The sequence below is a fragment of the Carassius carassius genome, chromosome 36 (genome assembly GCF_963082965.1).
Source record: "Carassius carassius chromosome 36, fCarCar2.1, whole genome shotgun sequence".
Lineage (NCBI taxonomy): Eukaryota > Metazoa > Chordata > Actinopteri > Cypriniformes > Cyprinidae > Carassius > Carassius carassius.
Genome location: NC_081790.1, coordinates 24,174,904 through 24,196,272, shown reverse-complemented (window position 1 = coordinate 24,196,272; position 21,369 = coordinate 24,174,904).

Here is a 21,369-nt window from a genome sequence, read left to right as displayed (position 1 = left end):
ACATTATCACATTTGTCTGTAGATCAAAGAAACCCCCTCTTTTATACATCCTAGCAACCGCATGGCAACCAGCCACAACTTATCTAGAATTTTCTGATTCATAAAGCTACAGTTGAAAGACTATTAGAATAATTTGTCTTCTTTAATTGTTCCTGTGTTTACAACCATGTTGCTACATTCCATTATGCTGATTAATGGCTTGTGTGTTTTTATGGCAGATGCTCCAGAGTAATGTCTTCTGCAAGCTGATGTCAGTGTCGCTTGAAAACAAACATGAGATCACTATGGAAATACCAGCAGACTAGCAGAAGAAAGTCATTTATTAATTACTGCAATAATATTTTTGTCCACTTGAATCACAGTGCAGGATACGGCCCATAAAGTTGGATTCGTGTGCCACACCTGCGCCAACAACACTTACTATTTTCATGCAACATGCACAATGTGCAGAACACCTCATATACATTTCAAGTATGTCCCATGAGGTCAAAATCTGCCAAGAATGAAGCTCATAGTCTAGGTATCCCCCGGGAAAGGGAACAGCACTAGAGCAAAATACACACACTGACACACAAGACAAACAGTCTCAACTAGCTGGGCAGCAGTGGCATATTGTGAGGACATATCCCAGAATCCCGTCTCGTCATCTGTGTGGCAGCAGCAGACGTACGGTCTGGTCTGTTTACATAAACACAACGTTTCAATTCTGCCATTCGCAGTGCCTTCTGCAAACAGAGCTTGTCAAGCTGTAAACATGGAGCATGGTAGAAGCACTTCATGGAGAGACCAAAAGTGTAGTTGAAGATGGGGGGCGTCCACTCTGACGCACACCAGTAAGAGTTCATGAGTGCCAGTATGCAACGTGGTATTCCTGTAGTTTATCCTATGTAGATTGAAAACATATTAGGCTTTTGTTTATCTGAAACTTGCTTGGCGGTGATTTTATTCTCCCGCACTGAATAACCAGATTTGACCTTGACTTATTCTTTCTCTAAACATGAAGTCATGGCCTGCTTAGCTTGTGTACCTTGGCCATGTCATTATCATGCAATCTGATGTCATTGCTACTATAATGACATCGATGAATTGTTTGAGCATCCAATCTAGCCTGACACAGCAACTGACTCAACTAGTGGTTTGAGTTGGGGGTGGGACTATCCAATTGATTGACCAATGAGACATGGAAATGTTCAGAAAAATGTCAGCTGTATGGCATGAATTACTATTGCTATGCACATTGTGCTGTGAACATGAATGATACCTCAAACTGTGCAGCTTGTTAAGAAGTGTGTTCTTGTAAGTGATGAGACTTTTCCTGAACTATTTTTTTTCACCTGGCAGATGAAGAAACGGTAAAAAAAAAAAACATTGACCTACATTGAATGAGTCATATCTAGACCAGAATATCTTCTGACTTGGGCCAGTATGCAACCAATCCGAACAACCTAGCAATGATTCTGTTTGTTGGTAAAATATCAGTTAATGGCTGTTATTAGAGTTTTGGTAATACTTTATTTTACAGTGTACATGTACTTAATAATACTAAATTGTACATAATTACAAGCAACTAATCCTAGCCTTGACTCTATAGTAAGTACAATTAATATTCCGCACTATCTATTTGTGTAATTACACTGTGACAGGGACACCTTTACATAAAGTTTTGGATTCACTTTGTCTTTGCTTATTTTGGTCTTTATGATTCATTACAAAGAATCATTTCATACAATCACTTATTGAGTAGATACATAACATTGGACCTATATTTAAAACAAATACCTGCATGTAATTACGTCTGTAATTAATTTTTGTATTTTACTGTTTTCTCCATTTCTGTCACCAGTGGAGTTTGCCACTGTCGCCTCTGGCTTGCGTAGATGGGGACTCTTAATATTCAGAAATATTATTGAATTGTCTGTACTGACACTATTGGATGAGAACTGAACTGAGCTGGATGATGACATCACTGTTTTCTACAAATCAGCTTTACAGCTGAATTGAACTACTTTAATTTATGATATTTACACAGTCATTGATTGGAACTGAATCAACACTGATCTGACCCCAGCTGAACAATGACACAATTGTTTTTTTTTGTTTTGTTTTTTCACAAAAATTGATCTCTGTGTCCATCATTCGCTATCAGAAAAAAGTACAAAACAAAAGCTGTTACAGTGGTGGTACCCTTTTAAAAGGGACTAATATTTTGGTACTAATATGCACCATTTATGGGTAAATAAGGTACGAAATTGTAAAGTGACTGAGACCTTTTTATGCCTGTAAGGCTGCTTTGAAACTATTTGTATTTTGTTAAGCACTTTATAAATAAAGGTGACTTGAAATCTGTAATTACACTGTTGACCCAACCCACCCTTAAACATAACCATATCACAAAAACTTGTAGCCTAAGCCTAAACTAAATCATAACTCTCTAGTAAGTACTTATGAATTACTATTACGCAGTAATTTACTGAAAAATTGGCTTCTAATGGTATAATAATGGTGTGATGCTACAAATGCTACATTTAAGTGTTACAAAGTGTTATATTTTTATATTAACACAAAATTTTATTACAAAATATTTATAAAAAAAATTCATTTTGGCCATTTATTTGTTATAAAGCCATGAAAATAATTATATGCTCTCTGGTATCAGCCAGAATTATAATATCTATGAGTAGCTGTAAGAATACTTTAATAATAATCTAATATTGTGCATAGGCCACCACCACTCACATTAGCTTAAAAAAATCCCATTTCCCCTTTAGATTCCCAAATATGGGCCTGAAAATGTCATTCATGTTAAAAAGCTATCCTGTTTTGTTTTATTCCTCCTTCTTGTCATGGCTGAATATTTTATGATTTATTTAAAGGAATTACAAATGTATTATTTCAGATTGTAACTGCTGATTTCAAATTCCCTTCGTATATATACCAGAACTTCCCATGGGAATCTTGATTAACAGAGTGTCTTAATAGTCATGTTTTTCTTCCTCTCATAGTTTTTAAAGTAGATTTAAAAATGCTCTGAGTTGCAGTAAGTGAATGAGACATACATTTTGATAAGGTGTATCGAATGATCTGACCATTGCCAGATCACAGCTGAATAACTTGACACAGATTCCATTGCAGGCATCTATTTAGATGCTCTTGAACATGGATGAGTTCAACCTGCATTGCCATACTTTATAAAGCATCATGCAGGCATGGAGGAAGTTTGGCAACTGTATTTTTTTTTCTCCAATGAACAACGTTGTATAAACAAACTATCAACTTTGACCTCTAAACTTGACTAATTTAGAAATTTGGTTCATTTGGAAACTGATTGACATAGCTCAACATGGAGCATAACATGGAATATAACTGTCAGATGTACTAACAAGCGTTTATGGTAAACTAAAATATATTTTAATGTCATTTCTATTGAGACTTTTGTTACAGAACTTTTGTTATACCCCCCACCCCTCCATCCCACGAACACCTCGCGGTGTTCTTTTCTTGGGTCGACCCCTGGGACTTGGTGCTGGGCAGTCAAGGTGCCATTGGTGGCACTCCTGGATCAGCAATGGGTCCAGTATATCCCTCTATGCAATCCAAGATCTCCTCTGGTCTGTAGCCCTCCCAGTCCACCAGATATTGCAACTAACCCCTTCTATGGTGTGAATCCAGGATCTTGTTAATCGACTAAGCAGGTGTGCTGTCAATCTCCAGGGGAGGAGGAGGCCCAGGGATCGAGGTGCCAGGGCCAGATTTAGTGTGGACTGGTTTCAGGAGGTAGACATGAAATGAGAGAGATGCCATTATTAATAGAAAGCTCGAGGCGGTATGTAACAAGGTTGATTTGTTTCAGAATCCTGAAAGGACCTACATACCTCAGGGTGAGCTTCGGCAGTCGTACTCAGAGATCTCGAGTGGATAGCCAGACTCTCTGGCCTGGTTGATAGTTAGGGTGGGGATGCCCCCTATGGTCCGCTTGGATCTGTTGGGCACTTATGGCTCTCTAAGATTCGCATGAGTGCTGTCCCACACCCTTTTGCTGTGCTTGATCCAGTCATCCACCGCCGGCACCAGACCAGGACAACATAGAGGGCTGGTAGCCTAGAACACACCGAAAAGGGTTTAGATCAGTGGATTAATGGCCCATGGGAGGAAGTCACTCCATTTGTCCTGTTCTTTACTACAATAAGTTCTGAGGTAACATCCAGTTTCTTGATTGAGTCTCTCAACCTGCCCGTTAGACTCGGAATGATATCCAGAGGTGAGGGTGACATTGATGTCATTAATCACATTAATGCCTGCCATACCCTTGAGGTGAACTGAGACCCCCGGTCAGACAATATGTCCTCTGGTATTCCATATATTCTAAATTCCATGGTTGTGGGAAAACCCTTGAGTGGTATCAGTCTAAAAGAAACAATCTATGATAACTAGGATAGTAGTATAGCTGTTGAAGTTGGCTAGGTCAGTGATAAAGTCAGTCGACAAGTTTGACCAAGAATGTTGAGGGATTGGTATGGGTTGGAGCAGACCGGCAGGTAGTTTATGATAGAGTTTTACGACTTCACCGAAGTCGTAGTTCGGTGAATTCCAGGGTGTTCAGAACTTTGCGAGGTGTAGACCCAATGTAAAGTTCAATTGTGGAGGGCTTGAGAAATGTATTGTTGATTGGGTGGACATTCTGGTAGAGGTGAGTCATCCTGCTGGCCTCTTTGAATTTCCTCCATGATATCCCAACTGATCTGAGTGATGAATACAGATGGTGGTTAAGATACATATGACTAGTTGGTCATGTTGTCCAGGGTCATACCTGCATGAGGAGATGTTGGCCTTGTGGTTCTTGCTACTTGGATAGTAAGTCACAGTAAAATTGAAGCATGTGAAAATAAAGGACAGCGAGCCTGCTTGGGATTCATCTGCCTGGGGCCCTTGATATACTTTAGGTTTTTATGGTCTGTGATAATCTTGTAGTGGTGCATTGCTCATGTTGTAATTCTTTTCTGCAGCAGTCAGTTTACGTGAAAAAAATGCACAGAGATTAAGTTTACCAGGGGTTTCATAATGTTGTGAAAGTACTGCACCAATCCCATGGTCTGATGCATTCACTTCCACAGTGAAGGGAAGGGTTCTGGACTTTTCAAAATGGGCTCTGTTGTAAAACTGGCTTTGAGATCCTTGAATTTCCATTTTAGTTTGGCTGGTTTTTCCTTTAGGAGGGAAGTCATTGGGGCTGCAATAGTTGCGAATGAACCGGCAGTAAAAGCTGGCAAATCCCAGGAATCATTGGAGTTCTTTAACATCTTGTGCATAGGCCATTCTGTTATTGCCCTGAACTTTTGAATCGTCTATCTGACTGACGATATACCCCAGAGATTACATTTTAGAGATATGTAACTTACATTTTTCTAACTTTGCATAAAATTGGCGTTGCTGTGGCTGTGACAGGACTGTCTTGAAATCTGTGATGCATTGCTCGATGTTCGGGGAGTAGATCAAGATTACAATGTAGGCAATGATGCACTTGTTCAATAGATCGCGGAAGATCTCATTGATAAAGTTAAGTTGGCTAGCCCATAGAGCATAACAAGGTATTCATAGTGCCCCCTAGTGGTCAGGAAAGCAGTTTTCCACTCATCTCCTTCTCGTATGTGGATCAGGTTATTGGAACTTCTAAGGTCAAGCTTGGTGTAAACTAGGGCCTCGTGCAACTGTTTCAAGGCAGAGGGGCATAAAGGCAATGTATACCACTACTTGACCATTACATTATTCAGTCCCCGATAGTCTATGCAAGGATGAAGAAGGTTGAATGTAGCCAGAGGCAAGAGCTTCCTATACGTATGTCTCCACAGTCTCTAGGCGTGACATTGGATAAACTTTGCTTTTAGGCAGGGAAATATTGGGTAAAAGATCAATGGCGCAGTCCCAAGGTTGATGAGGGAGATGTTGTGTGGTTTTAGATTTGCTGAATACGTCAGAGAAGGTGGCATGGATTGGTGGTAGTGCAGCTTGGGTCTTAACCTCAGGGCTCTCTATGCTGGTGGTCAGGTAGGGTAGAGACAAGGTGTTAGTGAAGCACTGGGAATGACAGTATGCTGACCATTGGGTGAGTCGTCCCTGGTTCCAAGAGATAAGAGGATCGTAAATACCTAGCCAAGGGTGACCCAAAATTACCTTGGATTTACATGATGGAACCACGTAGAAGGTTATAGTATCTTTATGGAAGAGTCCAGTATAAAGAGTAACAGGCTTGTGGCTGTAATTCCAGAGCCAATATGATAAATCTACGGCATTACAGAACAGCTCTGTTTATAACTTTACAATCACCCTCGTTTTAAACACTGCCTTGGGAGCTATGTTGTACCATCCGCTCTTTGCATCAAACGTTCAGAATTCAATAGCATAGTCCTCTGTTTAACATTCAGTAGTTGGTCAGAAATATCCTGCCCCACCTCAGGATTTTCAAACACTTGGTAAAGCAAGGAGATGAAATAGTCAAACAAAGACTGTATGTGAGCGTCACTCTCCCACACCGTAGATGCCCAGTCTAAAGCTTAACAACGACATAAGCACCGCAAACTTCTTAGATTGTTGATCATAAGTCTCAGGTTTACTAGCAAATAACATCTTGCATTGAAGAATAAACCCTAAACATAGTTCTGGTGAGCCATCAAAACTGTCAGGTAAAGCGAGTCTTAACAGAGAGCTTTGAAGAGCGGGGAGAGAGTGGATGTATTGAGGAAGGCATTTCTAAGATGCACCAGCTGTTCCTAATATCCACTGAGCATCTCACTCTGGTAGGCTAACACTCAGAGACTTCTGCTGGATCGATCTTAAGCGAACTATTCTGTGAGGAAGCTGTAGGCAACAATATGGAGGCAGTGTATGATTCAAATGCAAGACTTTTAATAATACTCAGTAACAAATCAAAATCACAAGGCAGAATCTTAGTAGGTAAGACAGGCAGGTATTCAGTAAATGTGAAGACAGTCCAACAAGGCAAACTACGCAGAAACAGTAATCCAAAAGGCAGTGGTCAAATAAGGCAGGCACAATGGTCACAAAAGTAAAGCAAAACAGGTTGAAAAGCACTTGCTAAGGAGTGAAAACTAGCAATAATTTGCAGTGAGCAATAGGGACTGCATGGTTAAAATATGGTACCAAACATAAAGTTACCGATGGAAAAACAGACAGCTAGTATTCAGGAGAGGGCTCCCTCTGGTGGTTGGATGGATGGCACCAGCCCGTTCATTACAAGTATTTTAGTCAACACATCAATTGTATTTTAAGGCTCAACAAAAGATTTTTAAAACAGGGATTAAAATGTAAAAAAAATAAATAAATAAAAAAGGTAAGAAACTATTTAATTTTTTATTATTACAAAGTGCACTTTTTAAAAGTTGTTCTCAATAGTATGTGTGTGAGATGGTAGGGGATATATGTAAAAACTAATTGTGGAGTGTCTCTTTAAAAAAAAAAAAATCATTTTTTTGTTTCAGGCTTTTTGTTTCAGCTGCAAGCTTGTACTGTAGAAGGTTTACATATGGACCACACATCCCTCACAACTACAGATATTGTAAAACCTAAAAACGACTCTTTTACTATGTTTTCTATTAATTTTATACTGACTAATTTCCCTTGAAATACAGCGAAGGCAATTTTGAAGGTCCTGTTTCTTCTCTGTTGTTATAATTCTGGTGACTCCTTCACAGATGTAGGCCACTATGAATTTAATGATATCTGAATAATCGGACAAAAAATTCTTGCATGTGTGATGCAGGCAGTCACCCTTGTTCTAATGTTTGTACTCTACTGGGAGAATTAGATTGAATTATTATTATTGTTGTTTAAATTTTTTGCATCATCTACTGAGCAATACATCTATTATACAGCAGAAAATATAACTGTTGGGATGCTAAAAGCTGTAATTTAGGTTAAGGATAAAAAATATGAATTTTAGGTTTATTTATTCTAGTCTTAACAGTAAAAACACACTTAAATCTCAAACACACATACAAATACAATCTGTTTCTCTTTCCTTGCCCCCAAGGGATTTCACTGATTATTGTTGGATATGTTCCAGACCCGACCACCATTGCTCCACCAACCACTGCAAGTGCATGAGTAAACCTTGTGCAGCACCTCCATTCTTATCTTAATCTGTCACATTATGTTGGGAAAATATTGCTCTGTCTTTTTAAAATGATGTTTTGTCAAAACAAATCAAACCTTAGCATGTCACTCTGATATCACATGCAGTGGCCTCATACAGGTGAATGGGCTATTTTTAATCAATACTTTTCATTATTAAATAAATAATAAGTGCTTTTCTCACTTCTTACTCCATTTTGAAAGGATTTTTTGTTGAGGTTGTCGGTGCAACTTGTGGTTGCCTTCTATTTTCTAAGGAAGCCTTTTTTAAATTAATTATCAAATAAATTAATAAATATAAAGGTTTTTGTGACTTTTTTGGGGGGGGGGGTCATTAAAGTGTTTCTGAACTATGAACTATTCCTTAGATTTCATATGTATATACTATAATGCATTTTCATTTAATTGTAAATAACATGCAAAAACACTGAAAGAATACTTCAAACTTCCTTTCTCTTTGCAGTGTTACAAGCTCTTGGTGCATAAAGAAGATCTGCAAAGTTGCAAAGACTAAAGTCTCAAACCCAAAGAGATATACTTTATAAAAGTTAAGAGTCAACTACGCCCTCCTAAAACGGCTCATTCTAACGCGCCCTGACATGTCTACATCACGGTGTGGAAAAATCTGCACAACGCCGCCCAAATGTTCACACAAAGAAATAAGGCATGACTTTGATTCTCGCTGTAGTATTGTTGCAGCCACCATGTTGTTGAGACAATGTGTTTCGTTGTGAAAGCGAAACTACTTTGTTTGGCCTTCCAAAAGAGACACAACTAGAACTCAGTGTTAAGTTGTAAGTTGTATTAAGTTGTGGTTGAATTGTTCCAGAACAATTCCACCCAAATATTCAGATGTGTGCAGCACATTTTATGGAGGATGAGGACTATTTCCTGTGAGAGTAGCCTACAATGCCGATGTCCGTTTCTATAATGTGGGGCAATTCCAACTTTGCAAGGACAGTGTGGCGCTTCTGACACAGTCTCCGAGTAAATATTTTTATATTTAAAGAATTTGCCACTGATGATTCAAACATGGGTTTTGAGCAGTGTAGAGTAGTGCTTGTTGTTTGTCATTTCTCCGATCACAAATGCAGACATGGTTTGTTTACGCAGTGCGATACGCAACATGTAAAATCACAGTATAAGTCATTATAATCTGTAATTATGTCCCCACTGGGTGCAACAAATGCCTCGTTTATAATGGGTTTTACTGGTTTTGTCTCGTCTTGTGGGGGACGGGGGGGCATCACAGTATGGTAAGGGGCGTAACATTTCTGTCACATGCTTGAAATATTCAGCCAATCACAACGCACTGGATAGCTGGCCAATCAGAGCACACCTTGCTTTTCAGAACAATGACCTTTGTAAAAATCAACGTGTTTCCGAAGGCGAGGCATAGAGGAGAAACAATAATGTCCATTATGTGGAAAATAAAGTGTTTTTATTATTTTATTTTTTGTACCTTAAACTGCATAAACACATTGCATTACACCAAATACACAAAATAACATTATTTTTAGCAACGTCATATGACCCCTTTAAGTATAGTAGTTCTGTAATACATACTAAAGTGTAAAGGTGGCCTTTTTGGTGTCTGACAAGCTGATCAGCTTTATACACTCAGTGTGGTTAGGTTTAGGGTCTGTCATGGACAAAGTTGATAGCTTTAACTGCTGTATAGGCAGCTCACTAGGTTTTGGACCAGAGCCATGGTCTCAGGATGGTGTATCACAGACTGCAGACACAATGAAATAAGCCCAGTGTGTGGAACATTATCACACTGGCAGCGATGACAGATTGACTGTGATGTCACAATTAAAACAATGTTCCTGTTCAAATACCATGAACATTTTCAGGTTCAGGCAGTGAAGTCATCCGAACGATCCAACCCAGACTTCAGATAACATAGTTGAGGTTCACTTCTATCTTGAATGAGCATGGGAAGGATATTTAGATGTTAGAGTGAATTACTATCACTGAGACAAGCTGCATATTTCAGAGACATTTGAGTAATTGGTTCTGTGGTGACTATTATAATGATCATAATTCATAATTTAGCACAAAGCAGCTGCAGCGACTCAAATGCAATATCGCTGTCTCAAAGTTATCACAATTAACCATTCCTTGGCACAGACACTTCACTGAACTCTTCAAATCTCATTACAGTTCATAGAGCAAATGCATCCTTGTATCTTAAGCAAGGTTTTATCTTGTTTTATGTCTAATACCGTCAGAGTGTATTTTCTGAGGTCAGGCTTCGCTTAGTACAGAAGAATTATATATAAAAAAATGTTTTGGATGTTTTTTCTTTTTTCCTTACAATAAAAGTCCAGTGATGATTTGGACCCCACTCTCAAAGTGTGAACAAAAACACTTAACATTTTTCAAAATGCCTTTTGTTTTTGCAAAAGAAGCAAAGCCATACAAGTCTGGAAAGACACAATGTAAATTATGATATTTGTGAAAGGGTGAACTATCCCTTTAAGGTCACACAATACCAGAAATTCTCCCTTTTTAGTTTAACTGGCATTTCTTAAAACCATTCTTTTGTTCTTGAAATTGTCAAAAATGTAAAACGTCAAGTCTGCCAGATAATTAAATGCATGTTTTCTTTATGCCTTTATGAATTACAATATGCATCACATTTCAGATGTCAAAATCTGGTGTTTCTTCATCTAATGGACACTTTTGGCCATGTGGACTTTAAGAAAATAAACTCTCTTATAACTTTACTTTTCACACTCTCACTAGTTTATTTAATTTGTCCAACAAATGAATATACATGAATTACAGGAGAATTCTATCATTTTATTCTGATTGTCATGAACATTTCCCCACCATATTGTTTCCATTGCATCTCAAATGATGTATTATGTTTGATAACATAACATTCTGTTTAATTTCACAGCTTTCAATTTATGCAAATTGTGACAAAAAAACACTGTTAGCTCTTTGGAAAGCAAGTACATTAACCAGGTAAGTTCACGTCTGAACTTGCTCTCATGAGTTTGTTTGTTCGATTTTTATTTTTTTGTAGATTGATCATGATGATGTTTTGTCATACATTTCATTTTATCTATATAATTTAACTTTACAAGTAGCTAAAATAAACGATGAAGGCATGTTAAAAATATTACCTAAACAGTTATGATGTAACCTTCCTATAACAACATCTACATCATTCATGCTTTTATCAAAAGTGACTTACATTACATTTATGATATATAATTCATTAGCTCATGCATTCCCTGAGAGTCGAACCAGTGACCATGGTGTTGCTAGCACCACGATCTACAGTTCAAGCTAAAGCTACAGGAAAACCCAGAGAAAATCATCCTCTGGGTCATAGAAGTGCCTCAAACTGAAGAAACACCCATATCCATCTGTATTCTTGTAGTGTTATTTGCCTGCTAATGAAATCTAGGAACAGTTTGGGTTTTGAAGTCGAGTCCAAACATAGTTCCTCGTTCTTAGTGTTGTTCTCTTAGTAAAAAGTGAGCTTACAATAAAAAGTCTGTTTTAATGGGTAGTAAACCACATTAATGATCAAAAGGACGACTCTCATTCTAACGACATGTGTTACAAACAAACTCAGTTTATCCTCTCATTTTACAGCACTGCGAACGAGAAGACTGTGTACAAAGACAGCTAATAAAGGGATTTCTATTCATAGTCGCAGCATTAAGTTCTTGGCTTCCATACGAGCCAGACGCTCTAAATTCAATATTTATATCCCTCTTCTGTGATAAGTGCTGATTCTATGTATGGTAACAGCTCACAGGTACGAGCCCAAAAGAAAGCCTTTGCCTTAGCCAGAACGTTGATGGACAGCTAACCCCCCTGTTTCTTTGCTCCGTTTCGCTCTGATTAAATTCCCCGGCATTGTTTGTTCAGTGATTCACACTGTAAGCTCTAATGTTGTATATATAATGTGCTCACGACTATGGCATGTAACATATTCACCACACTCTCGTTCTACAGCAATATGTGTGTGTGTGTGTGTGTTTTATGTAATGACATGCTGGGGGGGCTTAACTTTTTTATCTTTTTATTTTTTATCTGACAGGGTGTTTTGCCAAAAAGGTGACATAAGACGGGTGTCTCGATTACTGTATGACTGCCTGAAGCCAAGTCTGTGTGCTTGCATATAGCCTATATAGAAAGATATACAACATGTTTCGTACAACATGCACCATTTTTTTTTTGACCAAAAATCATAATTTAAAAATCAACAACTAACAAATAATATGTGGAATTTCAATGCTTTTGATACCACTGAAATCAAATTGTGCATGTAATAGCGCATGGGGAAGCCTAGCAACCCCAATGTTACATAATGATATTAATTAAACTCAAATTAAATACCAACTTGTGTTTTATCAGGGAGCACTTGCAGACATAATTGAGCTTATCTGACCGGCAACAATCCGCACCATAAATCAATCTGCAGAGCTTTGATGGGAGGCCAGAATCTGCTGTAATAAAGGAAGCTGTTAATGAGTAATTATTATGTGATTAGCTTTTAAAACATACTTTGACTCTATAGACATGGTCCACTGGCTCTGTATTATCAATGGATCACTGAACATTGAGTGCTTGACTGAGTGATCAATTGCAGAGCCGGACAGTAACGGAGTACATTTACTTGAGTACAGTACTTAAGTACAATTTTGAGGGATCTGTACTTTACTCGAGTTTCATTTTTGGGGAGTACTCATGACTTTACTCAAGTACATTTGAGAGGCAAATATTGTACTCTTTACTCCGCTACATTTCTATTCATAACCGTAAGTACCCGTTACTTCATCGGCCCCATCCATTACAATAACCTTCAGCTTTCCACCAAGGACTTCATGACAGTACGTACACACACACACACACACACACACACACACACAGAGAGAGAGAGAGAGTTGTCACACATAGATTGTGTATGTGAGAATGGTGTTAATTCAGCTGAAAGTATTTTCTTCTGCCTTTGCCTGTATGTCAATGTGAGAGGAAGGGGCTTAATACTGTCACTCAAATGAGCTGAATTATTTTTTCCTTCTTTGTACACTGACCTAAATGATTTTCTTTAATCATTATTATTTTCTCTTCTATGCTGCGTGTATAACACGGTCAGGTTCAGAGTTGTGTCAGAACATTGCTATATTGCCTTCTTTGCTGGTTTAGGTTTATTGATTAGATTGATGAAAAAACATAGAAACTCACATGTACACACAATTGTTAGCTGAATTTTCTTTTCTGATATTAGACATTAATGTAAGTTGAGCATTTGCTTTGATGTTCTTGAGTATGCAGTGTTTAACACAGTCAGGTTCAAATGTGGGTGCAAAAAATGCATTAAAACTCTAACAGAGGTTTGTCAGAGCGTTGCCATTGTGCTATTGCCTTGTGGGCAAGTGAGAAATGTTAAATAAAGAAACATAGTAAAAAAAATGAAAATGACTTGATTTTAGTTTCAATTCCTTTTACATTCTCCAAGGTATTAACATTAACATTTTTCATAACTCCATGCAGGACGTTACTGTACATAAATGTAAGCACTGTAGCAGTAGTAATGCAATATTTAGAAAATGTACTCTTGATACCCAAGTATTTTTAAAAACAAGTACTTCCGTACTTTTACTTAAGTACACAACTGACTGTAGTACTTGTACTTGTACTTGTACTTGAGTAAAATTTAGCAAGGGGTATCTGTACTTTTACTCAAGTAATAAAGCTGTGTACTCTGTCCGCCTCTGATCAATTGGCAAGGTTACAACTGAAGCGAATAACACCACGTTCACATGGTTTACCTATACAGTATACATTTGGAGAAGTTTGGTTTAGCTGTAAAATCACAGTGATTGACACACTGTTACAGTATAAAACTGTATCGTTATTTGAAGTTTAAAAGTTCAGTTTACCTAACTTCTCTCTTATCTTTGACACTAGATTAAGTTAAGTAGTCTCTTGCTCTGTTGGAGATAGTCCAATGCTCAAAAATGCTAACAAATGTACTACAGTAAAATGTGCGTTTTTCAAAATATGGATGGGAACATTATATTACAATGACGTCAGAAGAGAAACTTCCACAAATCTGATTTAAAGTGCTTCCAGCTGAATGATTTTGATTTGATGTTAATGATACGGATCATGTCTATTTTTTTTGGGACAACTACAATGATCGGAAGATGACTTCAGAATGGGATGGGGGAAATATGAAGTTTGAAGCACTGAAACGCTCTACTTCTAGAGTTAGACGTAGTATGTGGTTATATATGCAAATACTAATGACAGTGAGGGTGAAAGGTTCAACACATTAATTAACACGATGAAAGCTGAAGAAAAATCTGCATCTAATCTCTCTCATGACCACTACAGTATCAGATCTATTTTTATAAACATTCTGTTTCATATCCTCCAGAGATGGTAAACTACAGTTATTAGGTTTTATCTTTTAGTTATTTTATCAGTGTGGGAAATAAAAAATTGTGATATATTTTAACAGTTTAAACTGTTATGGATACAAATGATACATCAGATCATTTAACTTGGAGAGAAGAAATGCAGCATGTGTGCATGTGATTTATTTATTTGTTTTTTACTTTGGTTTTGTGGATCCGTTCTGGAGCTTGTGGTGAATCCAGGGGGGAACCACTCCGAAGTCATTTTGCTATCTGGGGTACTTGCTGAACTTTCTGAATGATTATATGATCATCAACAATTTTTCATAAGATGTAGTCTCTCGGCAACTGTTGTTCCTATTTTTGCTGGCCACTTCAGCTCCTGGTAGGATCACACTATGCTTGAGTTACCCTGCCATATTTCCTGTCTCTGGCTCAGTCCTTTTCTGCTCAAAGTGAAGCCTCATTTGCAGCAGACCTGAAATCATGTTCTTACATCAGCCATCTTTAGGGATGTGGAATGTAAAACATCTGCAATCCAGCGAGGTGAAGAAATATTCCTAAATTACGCCAGAACGTTGGCACATCTTATTTCCTACTGTTACTGAGCCAATCCATTTGTTTATGTTGGGGGTCAGCATTCCTGCTAAACCCTAAAATTAGTTCTGGATTTAATTACTTATAGAACTCGAACAATTCAGCAGTTATGACTAGGATTCTGTTTTTCCTTGTCAGGCTGTGAAAAGGAGCTCTTCAAGAGACACCGGTTCACCCCATTGTTTAACATCATGGTCAACCAAAAAAGGGAAAACATTTAGAATCAGATAATGGAATAAAATCCTCTCAAGATATTCAGGAACCACAAACTGAAGGAGAATTGAAGGACATGGAGGGATGCAATTCAAACTAGGATAACACTTTATTTTAATGTGTCCTTGTTACACATGCTACATGTATTTACTATTGTAACAACAATGAATTATGCATAATTACATGCAAGTAAGTTTCAGGCAGGTTTTTGAGCCCGTAAATCATGACATCAAACCACGACTCACGATTTTGTAGCATTCCAGGCAAGTCATGCCAAACTTAATGAGCGCAAGGAATTGTGGCTAGATTAAATTTATTGCGACGTTATATTGTCCTAAAGTCTATTTCTCAGCGTGTACCACTTGCATAAACACTGAATCCGTAGACAATATTATCTATAGGGGCTGCCATAGTTGTTTTGCGTGCTATGTGACGTCAGAGCTCGGAAATGGGAGTACATCGATCTAGTACAAGTTCACAGATGGGAAGTCACGCGTTTGACTGCCATTCTGGTGCACTTTTTACGAGTAGAAGGTTGGAAAAACCCGGGTTACGAGTTGCCTGGAACGCCGCATGACCCTAATCCTAACCCTAACCATACATTAAGTATGTGAAGTTAATTAATGTTACTCAGTACTTAAATATATAATTACACCGTAACAAGGACACCTTAATAGAAAGTGTAACCCAAGCTAATTTCTCCATTTCCTGAGAAAACCAATAGGAACATGAAGATGTCAGGGTAAGCTTAGCTTTCCCACAATCCTTTTGGTCTGGCTCCTTGACTTTTGATTAATGAAGCTTTTCCACTGCACTCCTTTAAATAATCTTCTTCTTACACAGTTATTGTTGTTTTATTGTTTTCAACCTCCTGAATCAAGGCCAGCACGGTACATTGATTCATGGGAAAAGGACTTGACATGGCAGGCGACATCATGCGGCATAACTCATATGACGTCAGACACTTCAATATTGTTTTCAAAGCTGTGTCACAGGAATTTCAGTGTTGCCATTTCAGAAAATTATGTTCTTAGCAATGACCCTTATTCAACAAGTGTCTGACCTCCATTTATAATGACACCTCTCAAGATATCAGATCATATATGCCAATGATATATTGCACATTATATATTGCTTTTGTTTGCTTTACAATTTGGCCAGTTTTATTCCTTTACACGCGCATTGCTGTGAACTCAAAAATGGAATAGACTTTACCTCATAAAAATCACAGTGTGTGTGTTTACTCAGTCTAAATCAATCAAACAATGTTCAGTTGATTTCTCACATTATTCCTGTCACCAGGTTAAATCCTGGACAGTATAATGTTAGCTTGCTCTGGTGTTATTGCTGCCGTAACCAATAGCAAAATGATCACATCACTGGGAATCTGCCTGTGAAGAATTCCCAGCAGTCTCCCTGTAAAGTGCACATACATGAAGTATTCATTTTGGGACTTAATCTTGTGATTTTTATGCTGATGTTGAACCGACTTAGGTTCTTCATCTTTTAATGTAATATTGATTAATATTAGCATTAACAATTTATTAAATTTAGACCATACTATTTTTGTTTTAAAGTAAGTTCATCAAAATCAGTAGGGTTCAAAATGCAGAGAACACAGATTTAAAAATTAAAATGTAATTAAAAAAAAGCTAAATATAGAACGCGACAAAAAAAAATATATATATAATATATATATATAAATTATGTTAATTTTTCAATTCAGACTCAAATTATTTATTGAATTTTACGTTATACTTTATGCTTATTATACTAGACTTACAATGGTCAGAATTCTTTAGCTTAGGGCTTTTTTTATCTTTTAATCAATAATACTCATAAACACAGAGAAGAATACAAGCTATTGCCATATCTTGTATTATGTATTCATGATAGTTAAAGCATAATTTTCCTATTCTTTCCATTACATTGACTGTGCTCTAAGCACCTGCTTGAACCCTAGTTTGTTTAAATATCCAGGCCCACCACATCTTTTGTATAGCCCAGACTGCAATAAAACAAGAGAAATGAGCTGAGAAATCTCAGCAGCAGTGCCAGCTTATCTGAAGGAGCCCTATTCTGATACCCCTCCTTGCTTCAAAAGCTGAGGCAGTCTCCTTCAGCTTGCCACTGTGCCGGCCCTTATATAGACAGCAGACATTAGGTAAACGCAAGGTAGACGTTAGGTAAACTGAAAACAGGCACTTTTCAGTCAACAGCTGTTTTCATAACTGCGATATGCCTCTCTGCACTGGCACTGGAAACACCGCTGCAGGATTGTGTGCATAACTGTTTTATGCATACAAGAGGGTGGTAGAATTTACAATGCACAGTCATAAGCAGCTGTTAGAAGACAAAGAAACTGCAGGCGATGTGGTATTGGAGATATTTGTATTACTTGATAGAGCTTTTAGGTCAGAGATCCACTGCAAAACAATTCACATGCCAAGTCTGCATGTGTTTTTATTAGATCAAGCCTTATCAATGGACACCATGTTCTCAAATTGCTTTATCAGCTTAGGAGAGACATCTATCTTCTCTTGTTCTTTTTATTCCATGCATGTTTCACCACATAACTATGTTACTCCATCAAAGTATCCATGTAAAACCATTTCAGCCTGAAAAGCAGTAAAACACTTTCAGTCCAATTACGGACAGAGAAAACACCCTATTCCGCTATATATCCACCACCTCTCTCTCTCTATCTCTAAAAAAAAAAGAAAAACACTTTTGAAATTCGGCTGAATCAGCTGTCAACCCCTGAATCAGAGTGTAACTGGGTCAGCAGTAATGCAGATTGCAGGCTTATCACTTTTCACCCATGCCAAATATAGCATTCAGCTTGTTTTTAAAACTGTCTGCATATTGGATATCATGTTCACATTGTGTTAATATGGGAAACCTTTTATAAAAGACAGAGGGGATTGCCTCTCATGAGCATCATGTAGTCATGTTAAGTATTGCTTACTTTACGCATCCATCACTATTAGTATTATATTCAAAGAAATTCGATACTCTAATAAGTAAACTATTTCTGCTATGGGCATGAGTAACAGCTCAAAATTGTGAAGCTTTTTGATTAAATGTGTACTCTTCCAGTAAGGATTTAGACCATATCATAGTACTGAGACTGATCTCCTTAGTTACAAATTACCTGCTCTTATCATCTGATCGTGGTTGTATCTTGGTTGTATCTCTCTATTAGTTCTATTGGATCTTAGTGCTGCGTTTGACACAATTGACCACAACATTCTTTTGCATAGACTTGAACACTTTGTTGGCATTAATGGAAGTGCATTAGCATGGTTTAAATCGTACTTATATGACCACCATCAGTTCGTAGCAATGAATGAAGATGTATCATGTCGATCACAAGTGCAGTATGGAGTACCTCAAGGCTCAGTTCTAGGGCCGCTACTCTTCACGCTTTATATGTTACCCTTGGGAGATATCATCAGGAAACATGGTGTTAGCTTTCACTGTTATGCTGATTATACTCAGCTCTATATTTCTTCGCGGCCCGGTGAAACACACCAATTTGAAAAACTAACGGAATGCATAGTCGATATAAAAAACTGGATGACGAGTAATTTCTTACTGCTAAATTCTGAAAAAACAGAAGTGTTAATTATAGGACCTAAAAACTCTGCATGTAATAACCTAGAACACTATCTAAGGCTTGATGGCTGCTCTGTCAATTCTTAGTCATCAGTTAGGAACCTAGGTGTACTATTTGATCGCAATCTTTAGAAAGCCACGTTTCTAGCATTTGTAAAACTGCATTTTTCCATCTCAAAAATATATCTAAATTACAGCCTATGCAAATATATCTAAATTACAGCCTATGCTCTCAATGTCAAATGCAGAAATGTTAATACATGCATTTATGACCTCAAGGTTAGATTATTGTAATGCTTTATTGGGTGGTTGTTCTGCATGCTTAGTAAACAAACTACAGCTAGTCCAAAATGCAGCAGCAAGAGTTCTTACTAAAACCTGGAAGTACGACCACATTAGCCCGGTCCTGTCAACAATGCACTGGCTCCCTATCAAACATCGTATAGATTTTAAAATATTGCTTATTACTTGGTTTATTTGGTTTAGCAGCTCAGTATTTGAGTGAGCTCCTTTTACATTATAATCCTCTTCGTCCGCTACGTTCTCAAAACTCAAAAGTGTTATTTGATAATACCTAGAATATCAAAATCAACTGCGGGCGACAGATCCTTTTCCTATTTGGCGCCTAAACTCTGGAATAACCTACCTAACATTGTTCGGGAGGCAGACACACTCTTGCAGTTTAAATCTAGATTAAAGACCCATCTATTTAACCTGGCTTACACATAACATACTAATATGCTTTTAATATCCAAATCCATTAAAGGATTTTTAGGCTGCATTAATTAGGTAAACTGGAACTGGGAACACTTCCCATAACACCCGATGTACTTGCTATATCATTACAAGAATGGCATCTACGCTAATATTAGTCTGTTTCTCTCTTATTCCGAGGTCACCGTGGCCACCAGATCCAGTCTGTATCCAGATCAGAGGGTCACTGCAGTCACCCAGATCCAGTACGTATCCAGACCAGATGGTGGATCAGCACCTAGAAAGGACCTCAACAGCCCTGAAAGACAGCAGAGACCAGGACAACTAGAGCCCCAGATACAGGTCCCCTGTAAAGACCTTGTCTCAGATGACCAACATGACAAGACCACAGGAAACAGATGATTCTTCTGCACAATCTGACTTTGCTGCAGCCTGGAATTGAACTACTGGTTTCATCTGGTCAGAGGAGAACTGGCCCCCTCTCTGAGCCTGCTTTCTCCCAAGGTTTTTTCTCCATTCTGTCACCAATGGAGTTTCGGTTCCTTGTCGCTGTCACCTCTGGCTTGCTTAGTTGGGGTCACTTCATCTATACCGATATCGTTGACTTGATTGCAAATAAATGCACAGACACTATTTAAACTGAACAGAGATGACATTACTGATTTCAATTATGAAATGCCTTTATCTGTCATTTTGCATTATTGACACACTGTTTTCCTAATGAATGTTGTTCAGTTGCTTTGACAAAAGTTGACAGTTGCTTTTTGTTTAAAGCGCTATATAAATAAAGGTGACTTGACTCGACTTGACTCTGGAAGGTGCCTCGCAACACCCTAGTAGTACCTATAAGCTCAAAGACCAGCGTAGAAACGCCATCACCCTGGAACCAAATTTCAACTCTATCTCCGAATGGCCTAAAACAGCACTCTAGCAACAACCCAGAACCCTTTAGCACCCACACAGCACCATGTATCTGAATGACCTAAAAACTGAATAGCAACACCCTAGCAATCATCTGGCAATGCTTAAGCAAGCTTTCAAAATAGCCTAGTAACTGAATCGCAATACCCTAGCAACCACATACCAACTCCTTTTCAGAATGCCTAGCTTAAAAAAAAAATTACAGCAACAAAAGAAAAAATAATCAAGCCTTGCATGAGAAAACACCACTTACTTTTTCAGAAAGAGTAAAAATCTGGTCCTATATACAATGATGCAAATTTACAGAGACAGACTCATTATTATTATATCTTTTTTACAACTAGCAGGTGCTTTTAAATGATTAGTTGTCAATGCTTTCTTCCAAGGATCACTGCACAGTTATGGACCTTGGTGTTGTTTATTTTTGTGGCTTGGAAAGTAAAGACCATCCACTCATTCTTTATTCTTAATTAGTGAGATATGCTTCTTGCCAACACTTCCCCTCTCAACCTCCAAACACACACAAACACAAAAAGGTATACACGTGTACATAGTTTTACATTGAAATGAAAAAAGCGTCTATCAGTAGAGGAATGACCTAATCTTCTTCTTTGCCAATAGCCTGAAACACAACTAGTGCTTGAACGCAGACTTTTTGGCAAAACTCCTCCAGACCAAACAAGGAGTGCTAGACAATCTGGGTTTAAAACACAGCAAGGGGTGGGGAGGGGGATATGGTACCTTTCCAGAAAACCCCCTTGGTTTCTCT